Source organism: Delphinus delphis, chromosome 14, assembly GCF_949987515.2.
Source record: "Delphinus delphis chromosome 14, mDelDel1.2, whole genome shotgun sequence".
NCBI lineage: Eukaryota > Metazoa > Chordata > Mammalia > Artiodactyla > Delphinidae > Delphinus > Delphinus delphis.
The window spans coordinates 23324667-23340589 of record NC_082696.1 but is presented as its reverse complement, the minus strand read 5'-3'; the positions used below and the strand labels follow the sequence as shown (position 1 = coordinate 23340589).

The following is a 15923-nucleotide window of genomic DNA, read 5'->3' as shown; positions in this document are numbered from 1 at the left end:
TAACAACCCATATATTCTTAGGTCTGGATTGCAGCGGGTTGCACCACCTGCTTCTGAGTATACTCATTCAAATCAAACAGCTAAAAGGATTTAGGCAGTAAGTCCTTCCTGGAGCCTCTCTGGAGCTATCTGCTTCCAGAAAAATTATGCTTCCTTAACAGCATCAGAGCTCTTTCTGTGAATAGTAGAGCCTTTGGAGCTGGGCCCATACCAGGGTCTCTGAGGCAAGGTACCTCCCTACTGGGCTGTTGGGGTGATGACTCTGTACCAGGCTACCTTCCATAGCCTTCCCCATTTTTACTTCTGTTCCACAGATGTGGACATCAGGAAAGGATTTCCCTAGTAACCATTCTCTCCACCCCTTCTGTCTCCCAGAGGTCAATCCTCCTCACCTCCCTAACATTTTCTAGTAAGCCACTTCCATACAGATTCCTGAAATCAGAGTCAACTTAAGTCTTGTGTTCCCTAATGAAACTTTTGAAATGCGAAGAAAAGAACTGAAATCGTCAGTGGGTCAAGCTGAAGAATTCAATTCTTTTTAACTGTGTTCTGATGTTTATTTGAGGTAGCTGTAACTCAGTGATTGAAAACCAAGCTTTATTTTGATTATGCCTTTTTTTTAAACATCTTTATTAGAGTGTTAGTTAGTGTTAGTGTTAGTTTCCGGTTTATAACAAAGTGAATCAGTTATACATATACATATGTTCCCATATCTCTTCCCTCTTGCATCTCCCTCCCTCACACCCTCCCTATCCCACTCCTCTAGGTGGTCACAAAGCACCGACCTGATCTCCCTGTGCTATGTGGCTGCTTCCCACTAGCTATTTATTTTACGTTTGGTAGTGTATATATGTCCATGCCACTCTCTCACTTTGTCACAGCTTACCCTTCCCCCCTCCCCGTATCCTCAAGTCCATTCTCTAGTAGGTCTGTGTCTTTATTCTCTTCTTATCCCTAGGTTCTTCATGACATTTTTTTTTTCTCTTAGATTCCAAATATATGTGTTAGCATACGGTATTTGTCTTTCTCTTTCTGACTTACTTCACTCTGTATGACATAATCTAGGTTCATCCACCTCACTACAAATAACTCAGTTTCATTTCTTTTTATGGCTGAGTAATATTCCATTGTATATATGTGCCACATCTTCTTTATCCATTCATCCAATGATGGACACTTAGGTTGCTTCCATCTCCTGGCTATTGTAAATAGAGCTGCAATGAACATTGTGGTACATGACTCTTTTTGAATTATGGTTTTCTCAGGGTATATGACCAGTAGTGGGATGGCTGGGTCATATGGTAGTTCTAATTTTAGTTTTTTAAGGAACCTCCATACTGTTCTCCATAGTGGCTGTATCAATTTACATTCCCTCCAACAGTGCAAGAGTGTTCCCTTTTCTCCACACCCTCTCCAGCATTTATTGTTTCTAGCTTTTTTGATGATGGCCATTCTGACTAGTGTAAGATAATATCTCATTGTAGTTTTGATTTACATTTCTCTAATGATTAATGATGTTGAGCATTCTTTCATGTGTTTCTTGGCAACCTATATATCTTCTTTGGAGAAATGTCTATTTAGGTCTTCTGCCCATTTTTGGATTGGGTTGTTTGGTTATTTGTTATTGAGCTGCATGAGCTGCTTGTAAATTTTGGAGATTAATCCTTTGTCAGTTGCTTCGTTTGCAAATATTTTCTCCCATTCTGAGGGTTGTCTTTTGGTCTTGTTTATGGTTTCCTTTGCTATGCAAAAGGTTTTAAGTTATGGTCACCTTATCTTTGATAAAGGAGGCAAGAATATACAATGGAGAAAAGACAGCCTCTTCAGTAAGTGGTGCTGAGAAAACCGGACAGGTACATGTAAAAGTATGAGATTAGAACTCTACCTAACACCATACACAAAAATAAGCTCAAAATGCATTAAAGATCTAAATGTAAGGCCAGAAACTATCAAATTCTTAGAGGAAAACATATGCAGAACACTCTATGACATAAATCACAGCAAGATCCTTTTTGACCCACCTCTTAGAGAAATGGAAATAAAAACAAAAATAAACAAATGGGACCTAATGATTATGCCTTTTGTTTAATGCTACAGAATAGCATTTTCAATGATGGAGAGAGGTTTTTATTGAAAAGAACCATGTCTAATGGGTATTGAAATGCAATTTCACAGACATTTTTGGAACAGTTCCTCTAATAATATTACTTTAAACTTAACTAATTTATTTGTTTAATGTGAAGTTAGCCAGAAAACTAAAATCAGAGAAATAAAAACTACCACGGCTGTTTTCATATGCAAAACATCAAAAATAATTAAATAAATGCACACAGACACACAAAAACTGACTTACATCTTTTGACCAAAATAGATTTTATCAACATGATTGCCATACAAAAAAACCAGGGCTGTTATTTGATAGATTATTTTTGAAAGGTGGGTCAGCATCACAACATTTCCTGTAAGGACTTGTTTCATTATGTCAGTGATTGTAAGAGAGACTAAACCGTAAAAGACTACTTCCAACTATAAATAGGTCACATATTCATATACATAACTTTTTCTCACAATTGGGAACTTAAGCAAATAATTTGGCATATTTTTATCACAAGGAAAATATTGAAGCAGAAGCAGAGAGAAATAAATATCCTCTAGAATTCCAATCCTAAAATGGAAATATCACCCAAAGCTTTTCTATGAGTATTTAAGTAAAAATCTTCTCAATATTGCCTACTAGGTGCTTGGGGTCATTATATTACTTTTTTTTTTTTTTTTTTTTTTTGCGATACGCGGGCCTCTCACTGTTGTGGCCTCTCCCGCTGCGGAGCACAGGCTCTGGACGCGCAGGCTCAGCGGCCATGGCTCACCGGCCCAGCCGCTCCGCGGCATGTGGGATCTTCCCGGACCGGGGCACGAACCCGTGTCCCCTGCATCGGCAGGCGGACTCTCAACCACTGCGCCAACTGGGAAGCCCCATTATATTACTTTGAGTCAGGGAAAGTACTGGGATGATATACTGACCTGGAGAATAATAGAACTTTCCTTTCTTTTTTCTTCTCTAATGACACCAGGTAACTACGCTGGAACAATAAAAGAATAATATTTTAGAAAAATAAATTAGAGAAGTAAAGTTATTGTCACTTCAGTTAAATGTGTTCCATGAAATGTGTAGAGGGGAGTTGAAAAAGCAGGTCCTTTATTAGTATGAGATCAATAAGTGTGTTGTGTTCTAACTCAGGCCATGTCCCCAAGTGGCCTGGATACTACATAAAAAATGAATGTTTTGCACTACACAATACTCATATGAATGGCAATTTTATTTTTATTATTTCAGATTCTATTAGTATTCATCTTCAGACCCATAGAGCTAATAAGAATTCTATTGCCATCATAGTCTCTTTGAAAGAAGAAATGAGCGATACAAATACCTTATTTTCCCCTGCTAATTACCATAATGTTTCTTGATGGAAAAATGCATCATCTCCTGATATTCATTGTTAGGAGAGAGTGTTAAAATATCAGTTATAATATTTTCCTCACTTCGTACTTGGAAATAAATACATGGAGTCTGGGGTCTCTCTCAATTTCAGAACATTCTGACCTCAGACACAGCTTTATCACAGTATTGGCTGCTGACTTAGTTGTTAGAATAATTGTTTTGTTAAAGTTGAGAGAAGAGGCAAAGAAAAGTTCATAATTTATTGATCTGTTTTTCTGGCTGGTTTGAAATAAGTGAATTGGTATCAATTCTCTATGCATATATTGATTATTATATAAAAGGACCTGTAAAAGGGGCAGTATTCAACTGTTGAAAGTGGCTAAAAATATTTCCTGATAAACGTTATGAGAGTTCCATGGGGTCAGTTTTATCTGAGCACTGCATTCGTGTTTTTGTTATTCTCAAATAAAAGAGAAAGCTAATTTAAATCAGGTACAGCTCTGTGTACTTGTGAATCCTAAGGGATCAATGATCCTAATGGGTTGACAGCAAAGATCTAAACTGAAAATCACATTGGCCAATTCAAGTTTCATAACTAGTATCTAATTCTCATAAATCTTTGAAGTTCATTAAATTAAATTTTTAATGCATGTTGTTCCACTAAGAAAAATTCGAACCATCATGCTGATATTTCCTTCATCTGAATCTTTCTTCCCACTGCTTTAAATGTAAGTCTTGCAAGCATGGCCAGTACACACATGAAGATAAGTAGAATGATCATTATCGAATATTATAAATGCTTCAAACATAGCAGGTATTTTCAGAAACAACTTTGAGGAAACAAATTTCTGACAAGTAGAATAGAAATAAATAGAATTGACGTTTTCATTTCCATTTCAAATTTTTTAAACATGTTGATACACTTACAGGCAAATCTGTTTTTACTGTGCTTTGCTTTCTTGAACTTCACAAATATTGCATATTTTATAAATTGAAGGTTTGTGACAACCCTGCTTTGTTAGAAGATGGTTAGCAGTTTTTAGCAATAAGATAATTTTAATTAAGATATGTACATTATTTTTTTAAGACATAATGCTATTTCACATTTGAGAGACTGCACTATAGTGTAGACATAACTTTTATATGCACTGGGAAACCAAAAATTTTGTGTGGCATTACTGAGATATTCACATTATTGCCGTGGTCTAGAACCATACCTGCAATATCTGTGAGGTATGGTTGTACAAATTTTAAAAGCATAGAAATATATGAAGTATAATGGAGTGGTCGGAAGATCACACTGATACATATAATGAATGTGAATCTGGCAATGACAAATACAGACTAGTACAGTTTGGTATTATTACCTCAACTATGAGAGGTAATATGACTATGCTATTGCTGTCCATAATATGATTTTCTTTGGGTAAAGTTTCAAACAACAGAGTACAATTTACCTTAAATTTACCCCACAGGTTTTTTTGTTTTGGACAATTTAGTGTATATTAAGACATTGCAGAAACTATTTGTGCTTATATGTAAAATATAGTTGGTTCCAGATTCAAATAATGTAGTCTCTTCACCCCATCTTTCATGAATAATTGGCAAATAATGTAGTCTCCTCACCCCATCTTTCATGAATAATTGTGGGAGCAGGAATTTATTCTTCATTTTGTAGGAAAATCCTATGCATTGCTGGATGTCTTTTATCCCAGGAACCTTCCAATGAAATGCCTGTGGTATCCCCCCAAACATTTTCACAACCAAAGATATCCACATACATTTCTAAAATACTCACTTGGTGTGGTTCTACTCTTCATGAAAACTATTGCTTATGATTTATGCTATATGTTAGATACTATATATTATATGAGTAACTGGATGTAGTCACTGCCATTGTTTCAGTATGAACAGAACTAAGAACTGAGACCTTGGAGTAGAACTCACAGAGAGGAAGCTTTCAGCCTAAGACAGACTGAGCACTTCCAGAATGTAATATGCTCCTGGTAAGTAGACAAGTTCAGAAAAAATGAATTACCCAATAGTAATTTGACAAAAAGTAATTCTTCTGATGATTAATTGAATGGTCAAATTTCCAAGAATGAATTAGTATAATATCATTTTCTGAATTTAGTGGTTTTTTCAGTTATTAATTCACAAAATATCATTTCTAAAGTGATTTATATTTTTCTGACACTCAATTGTTATTTTATTTGGAGAAAGAAAATTTCTTGTGAATTTTGAATTCTGGGTATTGTTCACATTACAAGGTCAAGGATTTTATAAATGGTTAGGTGTGTTTATTTCCAAAATATTTTCATTCTCACTTACATTTGTTTTATTATTGTGTTGATTTGCAAATATCTAAGCACATGTTCAATGATCATCTGTCTAGTCTATTTTAGGTTGAATATTTGCATTTACCTGTAAAATGACTACAAGATTAATAATATTTCAACTAAATTTATCTTTTTTTTGTTTTGTTTCATTTTTTAAAAAAATTATTTATTTTATTTATTTATTTTTGGCCACGTTGGGTTGTCATTGCTGCGTGCGGGCTTTCTCTAGTTGCGGCGAGTGGGAGCTACTCTTCTTGGCGGTGCGTGGGCTTCTCATTGTGGTGGGTTCTAGGTGCATGGGCTTCAGTAATTGTGGCACACGGACTCAGTAGTTGTGGCACATGGGCTTAGTTGCTCCCCGGCATGTGGGATCTTCCCGGATCAGGGCTTGAACCCGTGTCCCCTGCATTGGCAGGTAGATTCTTAACCGCTGCACCACCAGGGAAGTCCCTCAACTAAATTTATCTTGTATTATGGGTTCTTCCTTTTAGTGTTTCTGGTAATTATTTATAAGCAGTTACTTGTCTTGTCATCATTTTGAATGATGACTGAGGAGCATGGTCATGTTTAATTCATTGAATATTTATATTTCCTAAAATCTTTAGCTCCTTGTCACAGCACTCTATAAGTGCTCAAAGAATAGCTCTTGTTTCACTCACTGATATCTGAGACTTGAGCCTGAAGCAGATTTGACAGACTATGTCTGTGTCTACCTGTTAGGAAAAGGGCCAGCTGGGTCTGGTCCTGCAGGGAAGGGAGTGTGACAAATCAAACTTGAATCAAACTTGAACCAACATATATATAAAATAACCAGCCAGTTTCTGTTTTTTCTTTAATTTTCCCACTCATTGCATGATTGCCATGTCAATGGACTACTCAATGAATCATTTTTAATGAATTGGTCAATCTGAGAAAGTATCTGATTCAAAATCTTAAAAAAATTCTTTTTTATTTGCGTAGAATCCAATGCTTGCTGGAACTGATCACATCATCAGATAAATTTAGACTGAACTAGACACAGCCTGTGTTTCTCATGTCTGACCACTGAGATATAGAAAGGCAAATTAGAAGAACCAGGATCCCTGATAGAGTGGTCACTGGTACCTTTCTATATGCCATTCATATCTCTCCTTTATTGCTCCCCCTTCTCTTGTTGCTTCAGAAGATTGAGAGGTAAATTTCTTTAAAACACTATATTCATAAACTATGGGGAAAATAAAATGTACTACAATGAACCCCTCTCATTGCTCCTGCATCAGATACACAACATGGGAGAATCATGACAAGCAAGTATCAGAGGAATGTAGTGTCTGTGCATTTGCCTGTTCACAAAGCACCTCAGCTACACTTAAGTAGAAACTGAAATATTTTATTTACTAATGTTGGAAAAATCCCCTTTCCATCTTCAGAAGATTCCAGCATCTGAGGAAGTAAACTATTGAGCTATTAAGATTTATTGAGCTATTTAGATTAAAATTATTCTCCTCCTCAAAAGAAATTAAAGAAGGTGGGGGGGATGTACTGTACTAAGATTTGAAGGAGTACAGGGAGGGCAATGAAAAAATGTTGGTTGCTTTCTTTTTCCTTGTTTGCTTTTTTTTGTCAGTTAAAATGCCCAAATGAAGCAATTTTAGTGTCTTTCCTAATGTGGAAAGGATAATCAAGCCCATTTTACTTTAACCACTTGCGTCTCTCGCCTGCGATTCCTGCAATTTTGCACATTCTAAATATAAGTAAAAAATGGAAGTACCTATTGAAAAAATTTGTCTTCAAAATGTAATTCATCTACACAGTATGTCTAGAACACATATATTTTTGAAACAAAGATAAATTGCCTGACATTTTTATAATTTCTTTATTAATGAATAAAAAAAAGCAATTTTTGAAAAACAAAATAGTATAATTTTAATTCATATTGCCTTAATGGCTGAAGACCAGAGGTAAAATAAACCAAACAGGAAGAGAAAATAGTACATATGGGTAATGTGACTTGGAAAATCACATTACTAAGGAACCATAAGTTTTGACTTTAATAACTTTAATATGATTCAATTTTCAATTTTAACATTATAATGCCTCACATTCCTAATTATCATGTTTTTCTGCATACCATATTCCTCGTTCTTGGAATTGTTGCTAGCACTATTTCCTGATTAGCACATTTATTTTATTTTTGTCTCTTAAAGACATTCAGACATTTCAGTGTAATAATTTTCCAGCTGCATTTTGGCATTCTTCACTCAAAAAATTGTTTTTAGAATGTTAAAACTCCTAGACATTTCACATCTTAAAAATGCTTAGAGAAGTATATTTCCTCACTTTTATTCATATGCATTTACAATTTATTTTAAATGGGCAACAAAATCAAAATAATTAAACATATTAAAGAACCTATCATTCCCTCTCAGTCTATCTTCTCAAATTTGTACATTGTATGTAAAGAAATACAAACTTTGATTATCTGTGCCATATGAAGTAATCATATGGATTATTTGAAATCAGAAATAATCATCTAATCTGTTTTAAAAATTATCTCTGAAGTATATTAGATAATGCCTCTGCATCCCATTTTCCTTCTTAAAAATGTCTTGGGCTTCCCTGGTGGCACAGTGGTTGAGAGTCCGCCTGCCGATGCAGGGGACATGGGTTCGTGCCCCGGTCCAGGAAGATCCCACATGCCGCGGAGCGGCTGGGCCCGTGAGCCATGGCCGCTGAGCCTGCGCGTCCGGAGCCTGTGCTCCGCAGCGGGAGAGGCCACAACAATGAGAGGCCCGCGTACCGCAAAAAAAAAAAAAAAAAAGAAAGAAAAAAAAATGTCTTAAGGCAGAAGTGTTAAAATGTTTTTATTTAAATGGCAGAAATACCTATTATATCAAAATCTTACACAAGACCGCTTTATGAAAAAGATCAAAATACAGTTACTTTGGATGAATCAGAGGCCTGTATTCTCCTATATAATTTTCTACTTTTCTCTGTAGCAGCTTGTGAAAATCCAAAATTAACCCAAGGTTACACAAAACGCTGTTGGAAAATCAGTCTGTTGTCAAACTTAAAAAGAAAATTTGATTCCTGGCTAATAAATCAAGAAAAGAAGCATTGTTTTCCACTCTTGCCCCTCACCTCCTTCCCAATTCACTTGATCCACCCTAGGCTTTGACAATACTTTGTACTTAACCTTTCACTACTCTCTCATTATATTTCATATTTTATTCTTTATGTTTCTTTCCAGCAAGTTTGGCTTCCCCATAGATTTAGAGATAGTAGTCATCAAGGTTTTTAAACCCCCATTTGCTAACACCATGCTGGACATACAGTAGCTAGTCAAGAAATGTTTGCTAAATGAGTGAACTGATGAACCATAAATAATTGACTAAATATGTAAATTAAAGAAGAAATAACATATATATTGATCAACAGACTAATTAGTATAAGAGAATGTTCAGTAATACTAATTTGCTACTAATAATTCATTTGTATATAATCAAATCTACCAACATTTTGGTTTGTGGGTCTATAACCTCAATAAAAAGTCACCTTTCCACAAGTGTAAACAAATCTCTTCCCCTATAATTTGGATTTGCCATCTTTCTATGTTTGTAAGAACTTTTTTGTTATAGATTATTATCCTCTTCTCCATTTTTAATATTTCCTCCACTAATCATTTCCCTTCAGAAAATAAAGACTCTCAAATTTGTCTAAAATTAAACACACACACACACACACACACACACACACACACACACAGAAACAAATTCCTTTAATCCATTAGCACTTTATTTCTCATCATTCACAGTCAAGCATGTAACAACACTGTCTACTTTTTCCACTAACCCACTTTTCATGTATTCAACCTACTGCCTGTGACTCACCTGTTATCACTTCAATGCATATGTTGGGAGGCGGAGATATTGAATAATATCCTCCGAACTGAGAAGGAACTTTAAGACCAAAAACAAAAGCATGCAACTCCATATAGTACAATTTTGAAGTTTTTTGTGAGTAACTTACATACAGGCAAGATCAGTGGGACAATGGTGATCCAGAAGCATTCACAGCTGTACTCCGCACATGCATAGAATTTTCATACAAAATGAAAAAAAAATTCCTGCCCCTATAAGACCTTTCATCTTGCCATTCAGTCATGCAAGATGGGGTGAGGAGACTATATTATCTGAGTTCTGCTAGCATGAAATTCATTTTTCCTAATGGAGGAAGGCTACTCCCTAGCTACACAACACTGGTTCCACTGAATTGGAAGATGAGATTTCCAACTTGCCACTTTGTGCTCCTTATGAAATCAACCCAACACATACAAAAAGGGGTTTACTCTTCTGCTTTGGCTGATTGATCATGATTATGAAATAGATTTGCAGTTTTACAACAGGGGCAAAGAGGAATATGTATGGGACCCTTGGGAGTATCTGCAGTACCTCTTAGTTCTTTTATATCTAATAGTAAAGATTAATGATAGGATAAGCAAAAAAAAAAAAAAAAAAAAAAAAAAGGGAGGCCTTTTGAGGGCTCACTTCCTTCAGAATGACAGTTTAGTCATCCTCCCTACTAAAATCTTTACCAGTTGATATTTTTTTCCAAAGAGCAAGGGAATAGAGAAAGCTTATAGAAGAAAGAAATAAAAATATTAACAATAGACATAACCATTTACTGAGATATGGACTATAGTTTTTTATACAGTTTCCCTTTGCATTTATATGTATAGTTATTAGTGTATATTAATTATACTTTCCCTTTATTTCTTTTAATTCTATATACAATATATCACTGGTTACTTTCAAAATTTAGTCTTCACAAAACAGAATATTTGGTGGAACTGTGACTGAATTTGATTAGTGATTATATTATATCCAGTAATGGCTATTGGAACTATGAGTCTCATCATTGTAGTGAGAGGGAAAGGACTTCACACTGTACAAAGGAAAACACTTTTTAAAAAGTTGTTTATTTGTTTTATGGAAATTCACACTACATGAAGGGTGCATTTGGAAACTGAAGTGCCAAAAAGATCAACTGTGCCCATTAACAAAATTGCCTCTCATCTCATAATTCACCTTCTTTTCTTATGGTACTAGAACTAGACCTCACAGATATTTCACCTTTTTCAGCTTTCTTTAAGAGAGGGTCCTTGACAGAAAGACACTGTAAACCAGAGAAGTGGAAAAGCACTTCCTTCCTGTATCTGATGTGCTGTTTTTCAACCTGACAGCCAATACAGTGGCATCTGGGAAGCCAGGTAGCACTCACTTCAGCTGTCCACAAGGAGAAGCTGCGGCCAACACCTAGGATATTTCTTTTTCGTCACCAAGCAGGTCACTCCTTCAGAACAACTGTGGTCATGCCCTCCTGAAAGATTTTCCACTATCATGTGGTTTTCTTTATAACCTCCAGCAAGTTTCTTTACCACTGGCAATCTGCATGTTTTTATGGTAGCCATTCCCTTGCCAAAAATATCTGAATCTCTGCATTAGCAAGGGACCTCATCTAAGTTCTTAGTTCTTTTCTTCTTCACTCTCCCTCTCAGCCCTAGAGGTAATAGCTGCTTTCTGCATTTGCTACTTCAGAACAATGTAATATTCTTTTTTTTAACCTCTTTTAGTAATTAACAAATATTTATATTAAGTTCTTCCTGCTTCAATTACTAGTATGTTTTCTATTTCCTAAGTGCAGCCTGACAAATGCTGAAGGATTTCCTCAGGCAGAAATAAATGGTCCCATAAGGAAGCACAGGAACCAAGAAAGGAAGGAGAAACAATGAGAAGGGTAAATATAATTGCATGCTAACTGCATTGCAATGTCTTGTGAAGTTTCCAATATATGATGCAATAAAATACATGGTGATAAGAGCACGAAAGGTGGAAGGAGGATTAATGCAGTTAAGTGATTCTTCAAAGCTGGCATTTTCGAAGGAAGAGAGTACTGCTTTATACAAGATTTTAATAAGAAGATGCATATCACATTACAGAAGATAAACCTTGAAAAAATAGTATAACTGTGTATAAATAAGACACTATTACTGAAGAAACACTGAATGATAATAATAATAATAATAATAAAACCAAAAAAACTTGGTTATTACAGAAAAAGCTGATCAAGTAGAGAAACATATCGGACAGAAAGAAAACATTGAGAGGATTTCGATATAAGTTCAGATACAAATATTAAAGTTAAAGCAAAATTGAAGTAAAAAAATAAAATAACATTCTATCTCCACTATAAAAAATAAAATAAATTTTAGTGGATTTTGAAACTTTAATTAAAAGACAAATATCAAATATCATCACACTGGAGTAAAGGAAAATCAAAACCCAACTCTATACTGATGTCTTTAAAAATCAGAATACAGAATTACACAGAAAGTTTAGAAAAAAAGAAATGGATAACAATGCTATCCAAAATAAAGCTGAAATATTCAGTCAATAAATGAGACATTTCAAAATGACTAAAAATTTAAGTCTTCAGATTCAAAATATTACAAACTTATTTACATTCCACTAAAATGTCCAAAGTACAATTTATGGAAATATGAAAGAACTAGGCAAACCCACACTCATAATGGGAAAATTTAAAACATCACTTTCAGTATCTGACAGAGAAATAAAAAGCAAAAAAAAAAATCTACAAGAATAATGATTGAGAGGGACCTTCAAGATGGTGGAGGAGTAAGGCGTGGTGATCACCTTCCTCCACACAAATACATCAAAAATACATCTACATGTGGAACAACTCCTACAGAGCACCTACTGAATGCTGGCAGAAGACCTCAGACTTCCCAAAAGGCAAGAAACTCCCCTCGTACCTGGGTAGGGCAAAAGAAAAAGGAATAAAACAGAGACAAAAGAATACGGAGGGAGCTGTGAAGGAGGAAATGTTTCTAAACACTAGGAAGCCTCTTCACTGGCAGAGACTGGGGGTGGGCTGGGAGGGAAGCTTTGGAGAGATGGAGGACAGCACAGCAACAGGGGTACAGAGGGCAAAGTGGAGAGATTCCCGCACAGAGGATCAGTGCTGACCAGCAGTCACCAGTCTGAGAGGATTGTCTGCTCGCTCGCTGGGGTGGGTTGGGGCTGGGAGCTGAGGCTCGGGCTTAAGAGGTCAAATCCCAGGGAGAGGACTGTGGTTGGCTGCGTGAACACAGCCTGAAGGGGGCTAGTGTGCCACAGCTAGCCAGGAGGGAGTCCGGGAAAAACACTGGACCTGCCTAAGAGGCAACAGACCATTGTTTCGGGGTGCACGAGTAGAGGGGATTCAGAGCACCATCTAAACGAGCTCCACAGATGGGCGCAAGCTGCGGCTAACAGCACGGACACCAGAGATGGACATGAAACGCTAATGCTGCTGCTGCAGCCACCAAGAAACCTGTGTGCAAGCCCAGGTCACTATCCACACATCCCCTCCTGGGAGCCTGTGCAGCCTGCCACTGCCAGGGTCCCATGATGCAGGAACAACTTCCCCAGGAGAACACATGGCGCGTCCCAGGCTGTTGCAATATCATGCTGGCCACTGCCGCCGCAGGCTCGTCCCGCATTCCGTACCCCTCCCTCCCCCCAGCCTGAGTGAGCCAGAGCCCCCGAATCAGTGGCTCCTTTAACCCCGTCCTGTCTAAGTGAAGAACAGAGGCCCTCAGGCGACCTACATGCAGAGGCGGGTCCAAATCCAAAGCTGAACACAGGAGATGTGCTAACAAAGAAGAGAAAGGGAAATCTCTCCCAGCAGCCTCAGGAGCAGCAGATTAAATCCCCACAATCAACTTGATGTACCCTGCATCTGTGGAATACCTGAATAGACAACGAATCATCCCAAAATTGTGGTGGTGGACATTGGGAGCAACTGTAGACTTGGAGTTTGCTGTCTGCAACTGAATTGTTTCTGATTTTTATGTTTATCTTAGTTTAGTGTTTAGCACTTGTCATCATTGGTGGATTTGTTTATCGGTTTTGTTGTTCTCTTTTTTAAAATTATTTTTCTATTTCTTTATTTTAATATTTTTTTTCTTTTTTAAATCTATTATTACTACTATTTTCCTTCCTTCCTTTTTTCTCCCTTTTCTTATGAGCTGTGTGGCTGACAGGGTCTTGGTGCTCTGGCCTGTTGTCAGGCCTGAGCCTCTGAGGTGGGAGAGCCAAGGTCAGAACATTGGACCACCAGAGACCTCCCAGCCCCCCATAATATCAATTGGCAAGAACTCTCCTAGAAATCTCCGTCTCAACGGTAAGACCCATTACCACCCAAAAGCCAGCAAACTCCAGTGCTGGATGCCCCATTCCAAACAACTAGCAAGACAGGAACACAACTGCACCCATTAGCAGAGAGGCTGCCTAAAATCATACTAAATTCACACACACCCCAAAACACACCACCAGACACGGCCCAGCTCACCAGAAAGACAAGATCCAGCTCCACCCACCAGAACACAGGCACCAGTCCCCTCCACCAGAAAGCTGACACAAGCCACTGAACCAATCTTAGCCACTGGGAGCAGACACCAAAAACAACGGGAACTATGAACCTGCAGCCTGTGAAAAGGAGACCCCAAACACAGTAAGTTAAACAAAATGAGAAGACAGAGAAATATGCAGCAGATGAAGGAGCAAGGTAAAAACCCACCAGACCAAACAAATGAAGAGGAAATAGGCAGTCTACATGAAAAAGAATTCAGAGTAATGATAGTAAAGATGATCCAAAATCTTGGGAATAGAATAGAGAAAATACAAGAAATGATTAACAAGAACCTAGAAGAACTAAAGGGCAAACAAACAATGATGAACACATAATAAATGAAATTTAAAATTCTCTAGAAGGAATCAATGGCAGAATAACTGAGGCAGAATAATGGATAAGTAACCTGGAATATAAAATAGTGGAAACAACTGCCACAGAGCAGAATAAAGAAAAAAGAATGAAAAGAATTGAGGACAGTCTCAGAGACCTCTGGGACAACATTAAATGCACCAACATTGGAATTTTAGGGGTCACAGAAGAAAAAGAGAAAAAGAAAGGAACTGACAAAAATTTGAAGAGATTATAGTTGAAAACTTCCCTAACATGAGAAAGGAAATAGTCAATCAAGTGCAGGAAGGGAAGAGAGTCCATTACAGGATAAATCCAAGGAGAAACATGCCAAGACACATAGTAATCAAACTATCAAAAATTAAATACAAAGAAAAAATATTAAAGCAGCAAGGGAAAAAACAACAAATAACATACAAGGGAACCCCCATAAGGTTAACAGTTGATCATTCAGCGGAAACTCTGCAAGCCAGAAGGGAGTGGCAGGACATATTTAAAGTGATGAAAGAGAAAAACCTATAACCAAGATTACTCTAACCAAAAAGGATCTCATTCAGATTTGACAGAGAAATTTAAAACCTTTACAGACCAGCAAAAGTTAAGAGAATTCAGCACCACCAAACCAGCTTTACAACAAATGCTAAAGGAACTTCTCTAGGCTGGAAACACAAGAGAAGGAAAAGATCTACAAATAAAAACCCAAAACAATTAAGAAAATGGTAATAGGAACATACATATTGATAATTACCTTAAATGTAAATGGTTTAAATGCTCCAACCAAATGACATAGACTGGCTGAATGGGTACAAAAACAAGACCTATATATGCTGTATACATGAGACCCACTTCAGACCTAGGGACACATACAGACTGAGAGTGAGGGGATGGAAAAAGATATTCCATGCAAATGGAAATCAAAAGAAAGCTGGAGTAGCAATTCTCATATCACACAAAATAGACTTTAAAATAAAGACTATTACAAGAGACAAAGACGGACACTACATAATGATCAAGGGATCAATCCAAGAAGATGTAACAATTGTAAATACTTATGCACCCAACATAGGAATACCTCAACACATAAGGCAAATGCTAACAGCCATAAAAGGGGAAATCGACAGGAACACATTAATAGTATAGGGGACTTTAACATCGCACTTTCACCAATGGACAGATCATCCAACATGAAAATAAATAAGGAAACACAAGCTTCAAATGACACATTAAACAAGATGGATTTAACTGATATTTATAGGACATTCCATCCAAAAGCAACAAAATACACTTTCTTCTCAAGTGTTCATGGAACATTCTCCAGGATACACCATATCTTGGGTCACAAA

The 15923-nt window shown here is 36.8% G+C and overlaps 1 long non-coding RNA gene across 2 annotated transcripts in view; it reads right to left on the bottom strand.

Annotated features, from left to right (window-relative positions):
- The window catches only part of LOC132437242 (uncharacterized), a 101717-nt gene that overhangs the window by 25755 nt on the left and 60039 nt on the right, over positions 1-15923 (bottom strand). For both annotated transcript variants that reach the window (XR_009521984.1, XR_009521983.1), the window contains exon 3: positions 3022-3080. This is a non-coding gene — a long non-coding RNA (uncharacterized lncRNA). The remainder of the gene's footprint in view (positions 1-3021; positions 3081-15923) is intronic.